Source organism: Sceloporus occidentalis, unplaced genomic scaffold (assembly GCF_023333645.1).
Source record: "Sceloporus occidentalis isolate IW3139 unplaced genomic scaffold, rSceOcc1.0.p SCAF_4, whole genome shotgun sequence".
Taxonomy (NCBI): Eukaryota; Metazoa; Chordata; class Lepidosauria; order Squamata; family Phrynosomatidae; genus Sceloporus; species Sceloporus occidentalis.
In genome coordinates this window covers 114,707,624-114,726,270 of record NW_028316984.1, presented here as the reverse complement: position 1 = coordinate 114,726,270, position 18,647 = coordinate 114,707,624, and the positions used below count along the sequence as shown (strand labels likewise).

General features: G+C 41.9%; 1 protein-coding gene across 3 annotated transcripts in view; it reads right to left on the bottom strand.

The window, feature by feature from the left end:
- LGR4 (leucine rich repeat containing G protein-coupled receptor 4) overlaps nt 1–18,647 on the bottom strand; it is a 154,881-nt gene that overhangs the window by 118,271 nt on the left and 17,963 nt on the right. The window lies entirely within an intron of this gene.

Below are 18,647 nucleotides of genomic sequence, written 5' to 3'. Positions count from 1 at the left end.
CTACCAAAAGGGATTACCAAGAGAATTGTCAGACGGTCCGAGGTTCAGGGCAACAGATAGGCAGGTCGATAAAGCAGTCCAAGGTCAAGGTTTTCGGGTAGTCAAGACAAGAAGCCAAAGCAGCCAGAGACAGGGTCTTTCCTCTAAAAGAGTCAGATATCCACTGGCAAAGAACCACACATGCTCCAGGTGCTTAAGAAGGCAAGGAGCTGGCCTTCAGCTGTGTCTGATTACGAAGACGCTTCTGATAAAGCCTCCGAGATCTTCGAAGGCCCTCTCTTTCTGCTCGACGCTCATTGAAGGTAGGCACACTGCCCAGATCCTCCTCCGTGTCCACAGCCTCGGCACCAGGCAAACTTGACTGCTGAATCTCTGGAGGGGCCATAGACTCTGCTCCAGCAGAACTAGGGCCAGCCTCTGGCTCCTCCGTTACAGGTTCAAGCCCCAGGGGCTCTGGCTCCTCCATTACAGGTTCAGGTCCCAGGGGCTCTAGCTCATCCTCTGAGTCCTCCAAGCCGTCCTCCAGGCTGGGCATGACAGGGGCAGGGAAGAAGAGTTGCAGTGGTCTAATGGGATTCCATCTCCCTTACCAGGTGCAGTGTCCCACAGTCTACTGGGTATGAGTGTGTCTACTGAAAGGTGGGTGGCCAGGACAGAATAGGGATTCTGCTGGTGTACTGCCCACCTCGCTACACAACAGTCTCCCTTCCTGAGCTGGCTGAGTTGGTCTCAGCAGTGGGGTTGGAATACTCTCAACTTGTTGTACTGGGGGACTTCAACATCCATGCAGAGAATCTTCTATCAGGAGCAGCTCAGAACTTCATGTCCGCCATGACAACCATGGGGCTGTCCCAAATAGTATCTGGTGCCACCCATGTTGCAGGACAGACTCTGGACCTGTTTTTTTTTTTTTTTTTTTTTTTTTTTTGCTCTGGGTAGGATAACATTGATCTGGGAGTGGAAGAACTCTTGGTAGTTCTTTTGCCATGGACTAATCACTATCTGGTAGGGTTTAGACTCATACCCAACACCCACTGGGATAGGCCATCTGGAGTTTTGGGATGCAGTGTCACCACTATGCTGATGACACCCCGCTCTATCTCACCTTTCCATCTGACTCCAAAAATGCTGTTCCTGTACTGAACCAATGTCTGCTGTCAATGATGGACTGGATGAGGGCAAACAAATTGAAACTTAATCCAGACAAGACAGAGGTGCTCCTGGTCAGTCGTAAGGTAGATCAGAGAACAGGGATTTGGCCTGCGCTGGATGCGCTTCAAACTCTAACTGGATGGGGATACACTCCCCCTGAAATCTCAGGCTCACAGCTTCAGTGTTCTCCTGGACTTAACTCTAACCCTGAGTGCACAGGTTTCAGCAGTTTCCAGGGGTACATTTACACAGCTAAAACTAGTGTGCCAATTGTGCCCATTCCTTGAGACGTCAGATTTGGCTACAGGGACGCATGCCTTGAGGACAACTCAGGCCTGGTGAAGCCCCGAGGAAAGGAGCAGGGGCTGCCGGCCTCGTCCTCCTCTTCCCCGCGGGGCTTCAGCAGACCTGAGGTGTCCTTCGGAGGACACGTCAGGCCTGGCGAAGCCCTGAGGAAAGGAGCAGGGGTCGCGCGCCTGTTGCTCCTGCCCCTCACGGGCCCTTACTGGTCCCCAGCTGTCTCTGAGAGACAGCTGGAGGCCAAGGCAGGGCAGGAGGAGCAGACACGCACCTGTCACCCCCCTCTCCCATTCCCTCCCCCCACTTCTAGCTGTCTCTCAGACAGCTGGAGGTTGGGAAAGGGAGCAGGGAAAGCCCCGCCCCCCAGAGGGTGGGAGCTCCACCCCCGGCATGCGGCCTCACCCCCAGAGGTTGGAAGCTCCCCCTGGGCACGGTGAACAGAAAAGGTTCGCCATCACTGCCATACAGGCTGAGACTACCTTATCAGAAATGCTTGGGACCAGAAGTGTTTTCATTTTGGAATATTCACATATATATAATGAGATATCTTTGAGACAGGGCCCAAGTCTAAACCTGAAATTGATTTTTATTTTGTATAGAATTTATAAATATTGCCATGTGGTTCACAAACAATGAAGTGGGACCTCGGGGGTGGGGGTTGCTCAAAGAGGGCACAAGACCTGGAGGTCTTTATCTTTTTTCCTCCTCCTCCCAAACTTTTTCTGTCCTTGGGGGGAAGAGAAAGGACTACTTAGAGGAGCAGCCACCTCTCCCTGAGGGAGGAGGTAGAGAGTTGGGAAGCTCACTGGATCATGGAAGGGCCCATCCCAAATCACTATTTCTTCTTCCCCACCCCTCCAATCACTACCCTAAGAATGTTTCTGTGTGGCTGACTGTGAAAGAGTAAATGAGTATGTATGTGAATGAAAGAAAGAACTAATCTGATTTATACTGCAGAATTAATGAAGTCTGACACCCCTTTAACTACCATGGCTCGATGTTATGGAATTCTGGAATTTGTAGTTTTGTAAGGTATTTAGCTTTCTCTGTCAGAAAGCTTTGGTGCCACAACAAAATACAAATCCCTGGATTCCATAGGATGGAACCATGACAGTTAAAACTGTCGAATTTCATTACTGCTGCAATGCAGATTCATCCTGGGTGTGTACATATCTGTGAGCACTGGTGCAAGTGAGTGTGGCTTAATGTGAGATAGTAAACACAGTAACACATTACGCATGTGTTAAGTACTGAATTTATTTAACTAAAACTGTCCTAATTTGAACAATATTACTTCCGTGTAAAGTATTAAAATATGAACATATATGAATGTGTGAACAAAAACACACACACTAAACAAAAATTATTTTGACTCATATACTCTGTTGAGTAGAGGAAGGATGTCCACATATAAGGGGTCACAAGAGTAAAAGGTTAGAGAACCACTGATAAAGCCTGAAGGTCTATACAATATTTCATATACAGTATATTTTAAATAATTCTGTGCATGAAACAATGTTTGTTTACAATGAATGTCAGTCAGTAAGCAAATGTATCACCACCCATGAAAAATGTTTTGATTTTTATAATATTTCAGATTTCAAAATTCCGAACAGAAGAATCTTGAACTGTATACAATGTTGCTAAAAATTGTTATGAAAATTAATAATACCTTAATTGTGGAAATTAAGAATTTATGTGATCTGCCTCAGATGCTTGTAGACTAACTTGAGAAATGCATGCACACAGGTGGGTTTTTCCTTTATTACCTAAATATGCTACAATTTGGGCTCAACACAACACCTGGACTGGAGAAGAGACACTACCTACTAAAAAACTATAGCAAATTATATTTACATCCTCTTAAGGACTAATCTGTAACCTTTCAAATCAAGGTGGTCAAAGGCTTCCAGACATTACCCATCATATGTAATGGCAACAGCGATGCTAAAGTCTTTGTAAACAAATTCATACATCATTTTGCAAACAGATGTGCTGAGTTGAACAAAAGGAAATACCAAAGCAACAGACCAGACCAACAGCACCCAATGACTGCCAGTACCATTTCATATCATACACACAGTTGCAGTACCATTTCATATCATACACACAGATGTGCAGCCAACCCAAAATTCTTAATTATGATGCAGCATTGACCACTCTCAGCCAAGTTATGCTTACATGAATAGATATGGGTTGTTGTTTTGTTTTGTTTTTAAATTACATCCCCAATGAAATAGGAGTAGAACAGTATTGCTTCTAAATTCTTTAGCACAGTCTTGATTCAAAAACTGATTTTTGGGATAGCATGTTTTGTTTCCACAATAAAAGAACAAGTTCCAGTAGCAGGAGACTAGATCTCAGATAATTCACAGCCAGGTGGGAGAAAGAAGCCAAAAGGTGTCTTATCATACTGCAGAAAAAATGATTAAAGGGATAACTGCTTAAAGAAGTTTTGCTGCTTATCTGATTTTTTTTAAAGGAAAAAAAAGTGTTTGCTGAGGATCATCATGTGCAAAAACATGCCTTTAAAACCCTGCTTAAGCAATGTTTTTAAAGCAAGCTTGACCTGTTTACTGCCTGAGAGCTGAATGCAATCCCGAGAGCTCCCATTTAAAGTCTGGGCCCTCTGCCATCAAATTATTTAATTATAACTTTTACAAAAGAGTTATGTACTTGTCTACATTTGAATAAAATCCTCTAACAGCACCAAAGAACACTGGACAGGCAACGTCCTTTGCATACCAAGACCAAATCTGGATACGAGCTGTGACACAGAGCTGAACAGAACAGATCCATCCAAGGTGCTTTCTGAGTGGCAAAAAATGAATTCCACTTTGCTTGTCATACATTAATAGGTAAAGGTAAAGGTATTCCCTGTTGACAAGGTTGTCAGGTCGTCTCCAACCATCTCCGTTACTAAGCCGAAGAGCCAGCGTTCTCAGAGACTACTCTGTGATCATGTGGCCAACATTATTGCACAGAACGTTGTTTACCTTTCCACAGGAATGGTACCTATTTATCTACTTGCATTGGATGCTTTTGAACTGCTAGGTTGGCAGAAGCTGAGACTAGTGATGGGAGCTCACCCCATCATGCAGCACTTGGGCCTTGAACTGGCAACCTGCCAATCTTGCAATCAAAAGAGTCAGCATCTTAACCATTTGAGCCACCGCATCCCTCATACATTAATACAACAAGCAATTTTGGCACAGCTCATTCCACTAACCCCACAGAGAAAACCAATTATCCTAATCAGGGGAGACACGGAACCACCATATCTTTTCCAGGACACAAAAAGGTCCTAGCTTGGTTGATCTGTTGTAAGATTGACCTAAATAAACACATCACAAAACTTCTATGCATGGATACCAGATCCTAGTAAGTGTTAACATGGGGGGCATTTGAAAGAAATACAGCACTTTCAAGAAATGATGGCAACCACATTTTCATGCAACTTTAGCACAGCCTCAAGAACCACACCAGACCCACCAGTATCCTAAAGTAACTACAGAGGAAGAAAGGTTGATAGCTAATCATCCTTAACACTCATGTGCATGATCAGGTGATCAGATCAGAGTGCTGACACAATCAATCATTGCACTAAAGGGGTAGCAAGTGTCTAAAACAGAACAAATTAATTAAAAGTCCAGAGGTTTGAAGGGAAACATGAGACAATGCAATGGATAATGGAGTTAAGTACCAGGCTAAGAAAAAATACTTACTGTTCAGATGCACCTGATTTCTAATGGTCATCCATACTGATAAGAAAATCCAGTTTAACTTGAGGTTATCCCAATAACCATGGGATTGTCTACACACGCCAAAGCGAGTTTGGGAGAAATGTCCAAACACAGTTCTCCCTTTCAAACTCACCCTAATCCAATAAATCGCAGTATGCACAGCCACAGAGCCATATACGTATTTCTGAACACTTTCCCCCAGCCTCACACTGATGTCACTATGAGCACAGTTCATACATACACATGAATATCCAGATTTTCTACTCAAAACCAGGATAAATTTCCACTTTTTTCCTCTGAGTCCTGAGGTGATGAAAAGGCCTTGATTTGGCTCCTATAGCCCCATATGTTATTTGGACAGCTCATCATTAAAACTAGGTAAGATTGTTTTATTTGGCATCTGTAAACGTGCCCCAGGAACCACAGGATTTTAGTCTATGATACTGGTATTCTATTTTGAACTGCCTGGCCTTCCTCCCCAAGGAATAATGTCAATGGTGCCAGAAGACTACTGTCTCGCCTATGACTGTACTACCTATGAAGCACACACAATGACTACAGTCATATGACACAGCAAGCCAGAAAAATCAACTTTGGTACTTACCTGAACTTAATTGTGATAAGTTCATGGTTTATTAGTTACAAAACATAGGCTACTTAGGATCAACTAAACAAAAAACAGTACTTAGGGATTTTATTTCTTTATCCTGTCTATCATTTCAATGTGGGCACTTTCTCTTCACTTCTTTCTTTCCCTACAAACCAAATTGGGTGAAGTAAATACAGTCAGATCACACACCTAACCGTTAGTTACTCCCACTGCAAGTAATTATGGAGTGATCAAGGAGCATGCAAAAGCACACTGCTCTTACACAACATGTGAAGATTCCCCTGATTCCACAGAACATCATGTCACTTGAACCAACAAAGTCTTATGTGGGATTCCAAGCAGCTTTCAAATGTGATACTCAATTAGTCAACTCTCTTTGGGGTGCTGTGTTCTGAAAGCTATTTTTTGCCTGCCACATTGTTGCACTTTGTCATTTTATTTAAAAATGAATAACATGTCACTTAAATGAAATCATTGCTTACATTTTCTTGCTTAGAAGATGTATAGCATACACAGGTTCCTTACTCTACTCACTACAAAATTTCTATTTCAAAGGTTTGCCAAATTCCAAAACTTTTAAGACTATATGTATAATAATACATATTCTGAGGCATTTTCAAACAAGATTTTCCAGCAACCTCTCAGTTTATAATACATATTGCTAACAAAGCTAACAATAAAAAAGAAAAAAAAGGAGTGGCACAAGTTATATATTATGTTTTGGATAATACAAGGTCATTATCCTTTAAGAAACACATTACTTTATTTCTAAAGCTACTGTTTTATGCCATAATTGCCTTAGCTATGAAGCAACTTATATTGCCAAAAAAAAAAAAAAAAAAAAAAAGGTGTGTTCCAACAGAAGGACGCTAACCCTGGAGGTGAAATCACAAATTAGAATCAAGAGCAAATCCAAAATAGAAGAAAAAACATCAGATTTTTAAACATGAAAATTTGCTTCTATTGGTTTTACTACCAGCAGAGTGCATAACAGTATATATTGCTTTGCTTGTTTCTAATGCTTTTATAGATTATACCTTATAAACTATTATAGATTTTGGTTTTATGCTGCTGATATTTTGTAACTGATTTTTTTTTTACAAAGCACTCCTGCACATGTGGGGGAGGGAGCATTCACAGTGTGACCCATTTCCCACCACCCCACCATATTTTCAATGGGAAGGAAACTAACTGCCAGCTGTGAATATGGTATAGATTTGTCCAAGGGTTATGTCCGGAAGACACAAAACCTCTCCTAATCAGCCCTTTCCAGTTTCTACCACACATACACATACTAGGCAAGATTATATAGTACTGTCCATATTTAAAGGTATCTCCAGAACTATATCTGAAAGTATAGCATTTGTCGTTCTGTGCCTTCAAGTCATTTCTGGCTTATGGTGATCCTAAACTGAACCTTTCATGGGGTTTTCTGAGGCTGAGAGTATGTGATTTGCCCAAGGTTACCCAGTGGGTTTCCATGGCTGCATGAGGAATCAACCCCTGATATCCAGAGTCGTAGTCCAGCAATAAAAACCATGACTCCAGTAGGCCCTAGGATCCAGAATGACAGTCAGCTATCAACTTTCATGAGGGTTAGGGGAGCAGGATCCCCACAAAAGTGAGAAAACTGCAAATATTGGCCCACTACATTTGTTTTTATTACCTGAGGACCCTTCTCTAGGCATTTCCAGGTCCTCTAGTACAATTCTCAGCTTCTTGGCTGCTGTTCCAAAGGTGACCAGGTACAAAGGAAGAAGCTTCTTCCCAGTGAGGAAGGACGCTCAATCCTTGGTTGGAACGGAGGGGTGCAGCCACACTCACCTTTGCTGCAAGGCCAGCTTGGGTGCAGCCAGCTGCTCAGTTTCTGCTCCGAGGATAATCAGGTGACAAAGGGGGTTTACAGAGGCCACATACTCAACTGGAGATGCATGGATGGGGAAAGGGACAGATTTTGACTACAAGAGCCACTCCAAGGCAAAGGACTCTTTCCAAAAATTGACCCCAGATATTACTCCCCTTTCTTCCCGAGAAGTATGTCTTCCACACACAGCTTCAAGTACCCCACCCCACCCACATTGTTTCTTCTGCAACCTCTTCTCTCGGTCTGTTCATTGAAAGAAAGGAGGAGCAGCTGTTTAGCTCTAATCTGCCAGCCAAGTCCCAGCAAAGCTCACAAAGCTTAAGCAGGGTCCCAAATTTGAAAAGTTTTTTGTTTCCACTTCCCCCTTGCCTCTGTGTGCTCTATCTAACACCTTGCTCCAGTCAGTCAGTCCATCCAAGAATAGTGCCGCTCAGAGCCACAGAAGCAATGCCTTGCACCCAAGCCCCTCAAGAATTCATCATGGCCTTTAAGACCGCTGGTTCCCCTTGTCTTTCTTGTGCAATAATACTGTATTCTGACTGAAGGCCCATGCACCACCCCTTTTCTTCAGTGCCCCCCTGTTGCTCCCCCAATGACCCCTTGACTCTTTCCACTGCTCCCACAGGGCCATACTGCTCACTAGCCTAGAGAGAACATTTTTTCAGTAGCATATAGCGCAGAATTGGAGGCAGCAGCAAATAGTTATCAATGAATATTCAAATCTGCAAATGCTTAATATGCAAATGTGGAGGAAGGACAACTGCACACTGAAAGTTACCTTAATATTTAGAGGCCTGGTTCTTAGGGTTCACTAAGTGTGGCATTTAAAGATCCAAACAGCAGAACTCTTTCCTGGCAAGACAGATTGAAACTGAATGTTGAGCCAGGAGAGATAATATTCTGTGCTGGAATGTTTCATCATTGAATAGCTCAGGAATTTTCCCAAACCATTTCGATCAAGTTTCTTTGGAGTGAACAGATTTTTATTTTAGAGTTTAAATTTGGTTTGATGTGAAAACTACCATTACCTATGCCAGTCATTTAGTTCGAAGGAAGATACATGAATGCAGTAGAAAATAGAAAACAATTTGTTCCTTCACTGGTTGTGGGAGAAACCAGAGCCCAATGCCAACAATGAAGGCAAATAGCTGTGAAAGCAATCTGGTGGCCTATAAACAAACAATGGGAGAATCCTCATTTGCACTTGTTAATTGGATTGTGACCATGATCTCAAAGGAGCCAACACAGCTCAAATCAATGTAAAATACTGAACAGACAAGGCAAATGGCTTTGTCTATTTTTCTCTTTGTACATGAAAATATTTCAGCAAGGTCCTGTATCACACTCACACACACAATTATAATTACTTTGAAGCCATTAAGTCCTTCTTTTCATATTCTATTGGATCGGGTCCACATGAATGCATAGGGTGGGGGTTAATTCAGGTCTGTTCCTGCAAAGGGAAGTAAATTCCACAGTACTCGTCAGCCTTGCTTCGCTTACATGTCAAGCCATTCATCTTTACTCTCTAGCGAAATGTCTTAGCTTGCTTTTGGACACAGTAACTAGATTTAATGTACCCTATTCATGTGTCAGTCAAACTGTCACTAGGATTGCAGAACAACAGTTTTGTGAAAGGTCTTATTTGGAATTAGTTTTTGTGTTACTGCATGCATTGCCAGCCATTAAGCAATCACATTTACTGTTAATGTTCTACTCTACTAATACTTAGCATGGCATACACAGTGAAGTGCAGTATGGCATGGGTGGGGGAGACTGGTTGTATAACTTCACAAATCAATGCACACATAAACATACTAGGCAAGGTTATATAGGACTGTCCATATTTAAAGGGATCTACAGAACTGTATCTGAAAGTATAGCATTTTGAAATATAAAATCATAGAAAAAGTTCCAAAAAACAAGTAAGTCATTTTGAACTGAAATCATAAAAACGTTCTGAAAACATGAAAGCCTAGTACAGGCTCAGTATTCCTTATCCGAAAATCCAAAATCCAAAGTATTTTTCCTGGGTGGCTAAGAACAGAGCGAGACCTTTGTTTTCTGATGGTTCAAGGTACACAAACACTGTTTCAAGCACAACATTATTTAAAAATATTGTACAAAATTACCTCCAGGCTACATGTATAAGGTGTGTAAGAAACATAAATGAATTTCATGTTTAGGCTTGTGTCCCATCTCCAAGATATCTCATTATGCATATGTAAATATGTCAAAATATTAAAAAAAAAATCTGAAATCCTTAACACTTCTGGTCCCAAGCACTTCGGATAAGGGATTCTCAGCCTATAGTAAATAAACTTTTTATAAATGGCCTACAGACAGAGGGTTGGTAGTCTTACACAACTCCCAAGTTTCCTCAAAACAAAAAGCAACAATCCATCAAAATTCAAAACTATTTAAAAGGACCTCTTTTTCTCTAAATGATGTTCAGATTGCCAAATCAGACTGACAGTTCTTCTTTTTCTGCATTAGACAGCCAAAACATGGTAGTACTCAATGATCCTTTAGAATCATGTCACTGGTCAAGTTCAATGAAATTGGGAGGAAATCAAGGCTACAGTCCTGTACACACGTATCTGGAAGTAGGCCCCATTCAACTCAATGAGGTATTTCCCACTTGTACAGCTTATTCCTAACCATTTTTTGCCTTTTAAAATGACGAAAGAACCAAATGATTACATTTTCTGTATTTTTTTTACTTAAGTCAATCACAAGTACATGACTCCCCCATAAATTCACAACAACTTGCACAGAGTAATTACCCCCTATGCCCCCCAAACAATTCAGTTTTCCATCCCCCCAAGGTGCCAATCAACTTTTTGGGGGAAACAAGCACAAACACACAAGCAATTGTATTTATGGCACTATCTCATTTGACCTTAAAATTATTGTTATTATGTAGTGGTTAAGGAAATTATTTCAAACACACGTAGGAAGAAAAGTAACAAAACTCAGATTTTTGCTCTTTTATTTGTAATTATTTCTTCCTGTTTCACTTGAATATTTATCATGCCTCACCTCAAGATCTGTCACTGAATTATAATATAATCCAATCATAACGTTAATAACCTTCTTTCCACAAACCCACTAAGGCATTTTGGTTTATGAAAAACTACGTATGTGCATTCTGCAACCATGGTGACTGCTGCAACTGTCACCTACAGGAAAACTTAGCAATAGAAATAGCAAGTACAATTCTATACCACTTATCAGTGCACTTAATCACTCCCTAAGTTGTTCACAATGTGCAAGCCAATTATCCCCAACATGCTGAGTACTCATTTTACCAACCTACAAAAGAATGGAAGGCTGAGTCAACCTTTGAGCCCTGGGATCAAACTTACAACCTTGTGGCTATAGTACCAGCATTTAACCACTGTGCCACCAGGGCTCTTATACTTATCCCCACTGTAACTTACTTCTAAGTTACGTGAGACTGTGCTGATAAAGAGGCCTTACTATCCACAGCTTCAGCATGTTCACCATCTGCACTGCATTCCTGTTACTACTGTACTTTTACCACTGGCAAGCACGGTTTTCACATCAGATTTAAGGAAATAAAAAGATCAACATCTTGATTGAGAGGAAACCAGATACATCCAATTCTCTTAGCATATATGAAGACTTAAGATGTTTACTTTGGCGGGTTACAGACCGCCCTCAAGTGGCCGTTTTCCCGCCGCCATTTGCTGCGGAGGGAAGCCCCAGCGGCCAGACCGCGAGGCTTCCCAGTGCAGCGAAAAAGGAGCGGCGAAATGGCGCCCCTTTTCAAAACACGGAAGTGGCGCTGCGAAGGGCGAAGCGCGCCCTCGTGGCATCACCTCCGCCATGACACGTCTGGACGCTATGCGTCCAAGACGTCAAAATGGCGGTGCCCATGTGGATGGGCGCTGCCATTTACAACGCACTCCATGCATACTACAGAAAAAGGCCATGAGGAAGATAAGACCCTTCCTAACCCTAGTACGTGCAGAGCGCGTACTTTATGGCGGTCTGTAACCCGCCATTAAATCTTTGCAATTGTGAAGATACATCTTTTAGAGCCAGACTGACCAGATTTCCTTGAGACAAAAATGGGACATTGAGATGGCAAAAACGGAACGGAAAGTTTTGTAACATTCCATATTTATACAAAAGATGAAAATGTACGTTTATCACATAAACATTCTGAGCGAACAATTATTACTCAGTGACAAAACTCATATAAAAATGTAGTTAGACGTAGAGGGGGGATTGTATTTCACCACAATTATACCATGACTATTTCTCCAATGAGGTACAGTGGAGCCTAGCCTTACGCAGGGATCTGTTCCAGACCCACCACCCACCCCCGCATAAGGCAAATCCCACGTAAGCTCATGGTCACGGCAGACGCACGCGCCATTCATTTAATGGCGACTTGGCTTCTGCGTAAAAGGGAAGCCGTGTATGGTGCGCCCACATATGGAGTGGGCACACTGTAATCTTATGCAGTAAATTTTGGTCTTTCAAGATCTTATCATAAAACACTCCATGACACTATTCTCTCTCTCTCTCTCTCTTTGTATCCACAATTTCAAATAGGGATTTTCAAACTATTTTCACAGGGAATTTTCCTGAAACTACAGCACGACCGCTCCATACTGTATGTATGGTCAGCCTAGTTAGAGCTAACTGTGAAAGACAACCCTGTGAAAATGGAGGGAGGACTGTACTGCTTTAAGTCAAAATGAGTAATATAAACATTTGTATGAACAGTTTGGTTGGACTTGGGCTTTTTAAAAGAATTACTGTTTTATGGTTGGTTACTTAAAATTTAAATTATAAAAAACTTGACAAAATTTCCTCTATTTCAGCCTAGTTTATTATAGAACAGACTATAGACTGAAGATGCCAACCAGAGATGCTGGCGAAACGTCAGGAATAAACTCTTATAGAATATGGCCACATAGCACAAAAGACCCACAAAAAACTATGAATATCGGCCATGAAAGCCTTCAACTTCAGACTATAGACTGTTCTAGTGAAACCTTAATTGACAGCACATGTGTGTCATGTTATCTCTACTGCCACTTAATTTCTGTGAAGTTTTGATACTTTTTTTAAAAAAATGCTATAGCTAAGAGGAAATGTTCTCCACTGATAATCACTGATAATCAAGGTAAAACCTTGAAATTAAGCCAGATCATTAGGTGCAGAAAACAGTAACATTTATATATTCGAGGTTTGGGGTCTGCGCCAATATTTCTGCAGAAAGTCGGCAGCACATGCAGTCTTTCTTCCCATACTAACTTTGAAACTTACTTCTTGAATACAACTCTACAAAAGTTTGGGCCATGATCTTCAAGTGAAATGCAAAAAAGAAAATCCAGCATTGATAACTATCCTACTCAAGCTATATATAAAACACTGTATTCTCCCATATGAGTCTGCCCAAGTTGTAAGATCTCAGGAAAGTTCCTTCTTTCAGGCTCAAGGGAAGACAATTGCCCCTCCATCTTCACTAGGGTTAGGGGAACAAGACCCCCGTGAATATGGAAAAACCGCAAATAACAAAAACACTGTTTTTACCTGAGAGGACACCTCTCTAGGAATCTCTAGGTCCTCCAGTGCAACTCTGTGGTCAACGTCCAACATACACTGGCCATAGAATGGCACTGGAGTAGCTACAAATGGTCTTTCAGTGCAACTTTTAGTTAAAGTTGACCACAGAGTTGCACTGGAGGACCTAGACAGACCTAGAGAGAACTCTGTGAATAATCAAAGCCGCAAATATGGAGGGATGATTGTATATGGCACGATGTGAGACAGTTTCTTATCAGCCATCTTCTAAACCAAGAAACATATTCAAGGGGTAGCCATGTTGGAGTCTCACTACATACAATTAAACTTACTGCTAGGTAAAAGTATACAGGAATCAAGCCTAAGCCACACTACTGTCTAATGGACTCTTCACAAAAATACACATATTATCATCACTGATGTCTTCATTCTGTTCAAAAGGAGAGGAAAGGCAGGAAGGTTACTAAAAACTATGTTTCAAGTCCATTCATTGCCTTTTTTAGCAGCTCCAAGTATTTTAAATTTCCTTCTGTTCCTTCCAGTTTATTTTGGTCCTCTTTTTAGCCACACCCAATATTTAGAAAGCAACATGAGCCTTACAAGTCAGAGTAAGCCTGACATTTGGAAAGCTAATATTTAAAAAGTGCAATAAAACCAAAGCAAAACTGGAATATAAATATAGCCTTGGTTGTAACTGAGCCAACAAGAATAGCATGTTTTAAACTGTCTGGTTCCAGATAAAAATAGTTCAAGTACAGGAAGCCCTTGCCTTTTGATACCCCATTATCTGACAACTCGCACTTTCAACATTTGCAAATTAAGGACAAGTTCCATTAATCCAACAAGGAATCTTCTCTTTTGTCAGTACTTCATGCATACGGAGGCTTACTTCAGATCAACTGCACATGCATGCACACACTGCTTTCAAAGTGACTTGAGAGGAGAAAAGGCACTAAGCTGATTGAAACACTTTGCAAGCAGCATATGTGTGGGACACATGTAGTCACAAACACACCACATTAGTTCCTTCATGTTCCCTACATGGGTTCCACTTTCCAACCAATTTTAGTTTCTGAGAGTGCTTCAGTCCCTAACCCACCAGAAAATGGGGGCTACTTGTATTTCTGTGCACTAATTAATTTTTTTAAAAAAATTGGTAGACATATTTTTGAACAATATTGCAACAGCAATAAAAGAAATACATATGGAGTGAAAGTTAATAAACATACTACAGTGGATCCTCGGTATACGCGGGGGATCCGTTCTGGACCCCCCCCCCGCGTATACCAAAATCCGCGTATGCTCAAAGCACTATTCTGTCCAATGGCGGTGCGCGTGCAAGTGCACCGCCATTGGACAGAAAAGTCCCCTTCCTCTTTCCCCCTCCTTCCTAACTTCCCTCCCTCCCTCCCTCCCACCTACCTACCTAAAACTAACCTACCCTCCCTCCCTCCCTCCCTCCTTACCTGGGTCGCCGCGCCGCTGCCGCCACGTCCTCGCTGCTGCTGCCGCCGCCACTGTAAGTGACCCGGATGCAGCCTGGAGGTCTCTTGGCCTCCAGGAGCAGCACCCAGCCATTTTGTGGCAGCGGAAGCTGAGGCCGCGAGGGAGAAGAGGCCAGCAAAAGAAGGGAAAGGAAGAAGGAGGCAGCTGGGTACACGTCCCAGCCACCTTCTCCTTGGCCCTTCGCTCCTCATCAAAGGGCTCCATGGAGCCCTTTCACGGGGAGCGAAGGGAAAGGGAGGAGGCGGCGGCTGGGCACGTGTCCCAGCCGTCTTCTCCTCGGCCTTTCGCTCCCCGCGAAAGGGCTCCATGGAGCTCTTTCACGCGGAGTGAAGAGAAGCCGGGAGAGAAGGAGGAGACAGACGTATGCGCCTCTGTCTCCTCTTTCCAGGTGCCATTTTCTGGCTTCAGAGAGACAGTGGGAGGCCCGAAAATGTGCCCGGCGAAATGGCGTCGCGTGCCACCTGTGGCACGCGTGCCATAGGTTCGCCATCACGGATCTAGAGTATCTAGAGAGTGTCTGTGCACACAGATCCACAGGGCATAACAGAACAGCACTCAAACAAAAGGGAGAGATCAGTTGGCAGATTGCCACTTGTACCCCTAAAGTTCCACTGTCACGCCAGGATTCTGCCAATGTGTGTGCGAATTATGGTTTAATTTCGCCAACGTGTGTACAAATTATGGCTAAAAATACAATTTACTCATTTTATTTCATACTGTGGTTAATAAGAAGAGAGGGAGGGGAAACAATAACAGTGAGAAAGGAAAAGAGAAAAAGCTACATTACATCTGTCTTCTAAGCCTCCGCAAACCAGCAGCACTGACAGATGTACGTAGTAGACTGTAACACCTCTTCCCTTACTTCAACCCACATCACCTTTCAATTACATAGACTTGCTCTGCTGTTTTGGGAAACCATCATATCACCAAAGTCCAAGGAAAGATCTTCAAACTAAGGGAGAATGTGCCAGCCATTTCAGATTCACAGACACAAAAGATACAAGCCTCAAATTTTAAAAGGCATTTTGTGTAACTTTTGAGGAACAAATATTTGCGCACACACTGCATCACTACCTCCAATGAACACTCAGCCCTGTTACATCAGCAGATAAATCCTTGGTACAAACATGACTCTTGTAATTCTAGTTCTGTAAAATATTAACAGACTTCTCAACGTAAAGACATGCTAAAAAAGAAAGAGAGACCAAACTTGCTTGCAAAAATTAAAAGAAACCATTACAGTGGCAACAGTGTCAGTATATGAGTGGCAGAATTCAGAGACACGGTTATGTTAGTCTTGAATATCAGTATGCAAAGGGATCTTGCAGTACCTTTGAAACTAACTGTGTGAAAGAAGTTATAGCATGAGCTTTGATAGACTCAAGTCCAAAACACACAGCAGAAATAATTCAGTTTGAGACCGCTTTAACTGCCCTGGCTCAGTGCTAGGGAATAGTGGGGAACTGTAGTTTATTGTGCACCAGACCTCTTTGATAGAGGTCTCACAAAACTGTAGTTTCCAGAACTTCCTAGCATTGAGCCAGGGCAGTTAAAGCAGTCTCAAACTGTTTTATTTCTAAAATGTGTTTTGGACTTCAGTCTACTTCCTCCTATGCATTTTCTGATTTTTACTTCCTGAGATCCCTTTGCAGTCTAAAAGTTGGGGAAGGTTCAGTTCCCACTCAGGTTAAAAAGCTCACTGGCTTACCAAGGGCCAGTTACATGATCTACAACCTTTTAGACAGAGGTCATGATCAGGATAAATCAGACACCTTGGTTCTATCAAATTAAGTATGATCATTTCAAGAGTTTTATACCTGCACAACAGTGGGTACTTAAAAACTCATCTGAGAAAATCAGAGAGATCTTGAGTTTGCTATTAGAAGAAAGCAAGTCCTGCAACACAATGTTGCATTATGGAATGCTCTTCTTCCATTTTCCAACCAACCATTCCCTCTTCATTTCCTCCTCCCAGTTTTCCATTCTTACCCACCAACAACAGACATTCTGTGACCACTGAATCTTCACTTGGCTGTTTGAGGGGGCATTTGCCCCCTTACTTCCCATGCCAAAAACTGTATTTGACTCCAAATCTTGGGCTTTCCCTGAACTTTTTCATATGTCCATTTTGTTCATACACATAGCCCATCTTGGCTGCATACACTTATTCCAATTGTTAGTTCCAACCACAGTAGGCCCAGTGAATCACAGAAATTACATTAGAATTTACTTATCCATTTGCCAAGGATTCCATCTATCCTAGGTAGAATTAACAATGTGATTTAAGCCATAGTCACAATACAGTGCGAGTTCACTGTTAAACAACTATGGTTTTGAAATATGATTCATTTAGAGGATGAAGCTGAATCACACAATTTACAGGCAAGTCCAGAATTTCACCATGACCAAAATGTAAAGAATATTTTTCATAGTTAATTTATGGTGATTTTTTTTTTGTCAGCAGTCACATCAGGTGGATAAATAGATTTAAACATATAACAAAAGTCAAGGGACATAATCAAGCCACTTGCATGTAGCCATGTAAATGGCAGGAAGAGAAACAGAAAAATCATGAAAGCAAAGGTTTTGCAGAAGGAAGAAGCCAAATCTGTAACTATATTTACTAATTCATCTACAAGTATTTTTTTTCCAAATCCTGCTAATGATTATTCTGTAAAATCAGATTTTGCAGTTTTTGTAAAAAAAAATTCTTCAGAGGCATACAATTGTTCACAGTTAGAAACATCTGGCTAGAAAGAATGCACATCAAAGATACTGAAAAGTGGCTGTGCCTAAGGAATAAAGTTATTATAGTTGGACCTCCATATTCATGGGAGATGTGTTCCAGACCCCCAAGGATACAAAAATCCACCATGCTCAAGTCCCATTAAAAGTAAGTGCAGTGCAGTACACGCATGTGCACATGCCGCCATTAACCAAAACTGGGCTTCCATCAACGGATGGTTAAATTTGTCGATAAGGAGGATGGCCTGTACTATAAGTATTTCCTAAAGGAAAGTCACATGGAGAGTGAGAGAGAGAAGACTTCACTTAATATGTCATTATAGCAATAACAATAGCAAGTACATTTCAATACCGCTTATCTGTGAACTTAAGCACTCCCTAAGCAATTGACAATGTGTAAGCTAATTGCCCCCAACAAGCTGGGTATTCATTTTAGCAACCTCAGAATGATGCTAGGCTGAGTCAACCCTGATCCCCTGGCTGGTATTGAACTCACAACCTTGTGGTTTGTGAGTGAGTGGCTGCATTTAACCACTGCGCCACCAGGGCTCTATTTTGCCCTACAGCAATAGATTCATTCTACAGTTACTACTGTTTTCTTTGATAGCTTTATTCCCAAGATTGTGATTCTGCCTTTATCTTATGCAAGGGGTGGGGAAGTGCACCCATGAGTTGTGTGTCTTCCTCACATCTGGTTTTGCAGACCCCCAGGGCCTATGTGGCTCCCACCCTAAACATGGTGATCAGTATTTTTGGTTTGCTCAGTGTTCCTAAGATACTACTGGTCAATTTGTTGCACTATGGGGGCCTTCTGAGGCTCCCCTTTTTAGGCTCAAATGAAATGTTTTCCAAACAGGAAATGACTACGCAATCATTTGTGTCAGAAAATAAGGCCTGTATGATCCTGAAGCAGGGTGTGTGAGAAAAAATTCAGCAAAATATCTATGCTGAAGCATTTATACTGAAGAAAGAAGACTAATAGCAGGGGTGGGGTGTCATCAGTACACTGATGCCACCCAAATATATTTCTCCACGTCTCAGTCATCAGCTCTGATGACAGATGGCATTTCTCCCTTCAATCAATGTCTTGAGGTGATAATGGACTGGATGAGGAAAAACAGAATCAAGCTGAAACTAGACAAAATGGAGGTATTTACAGTAG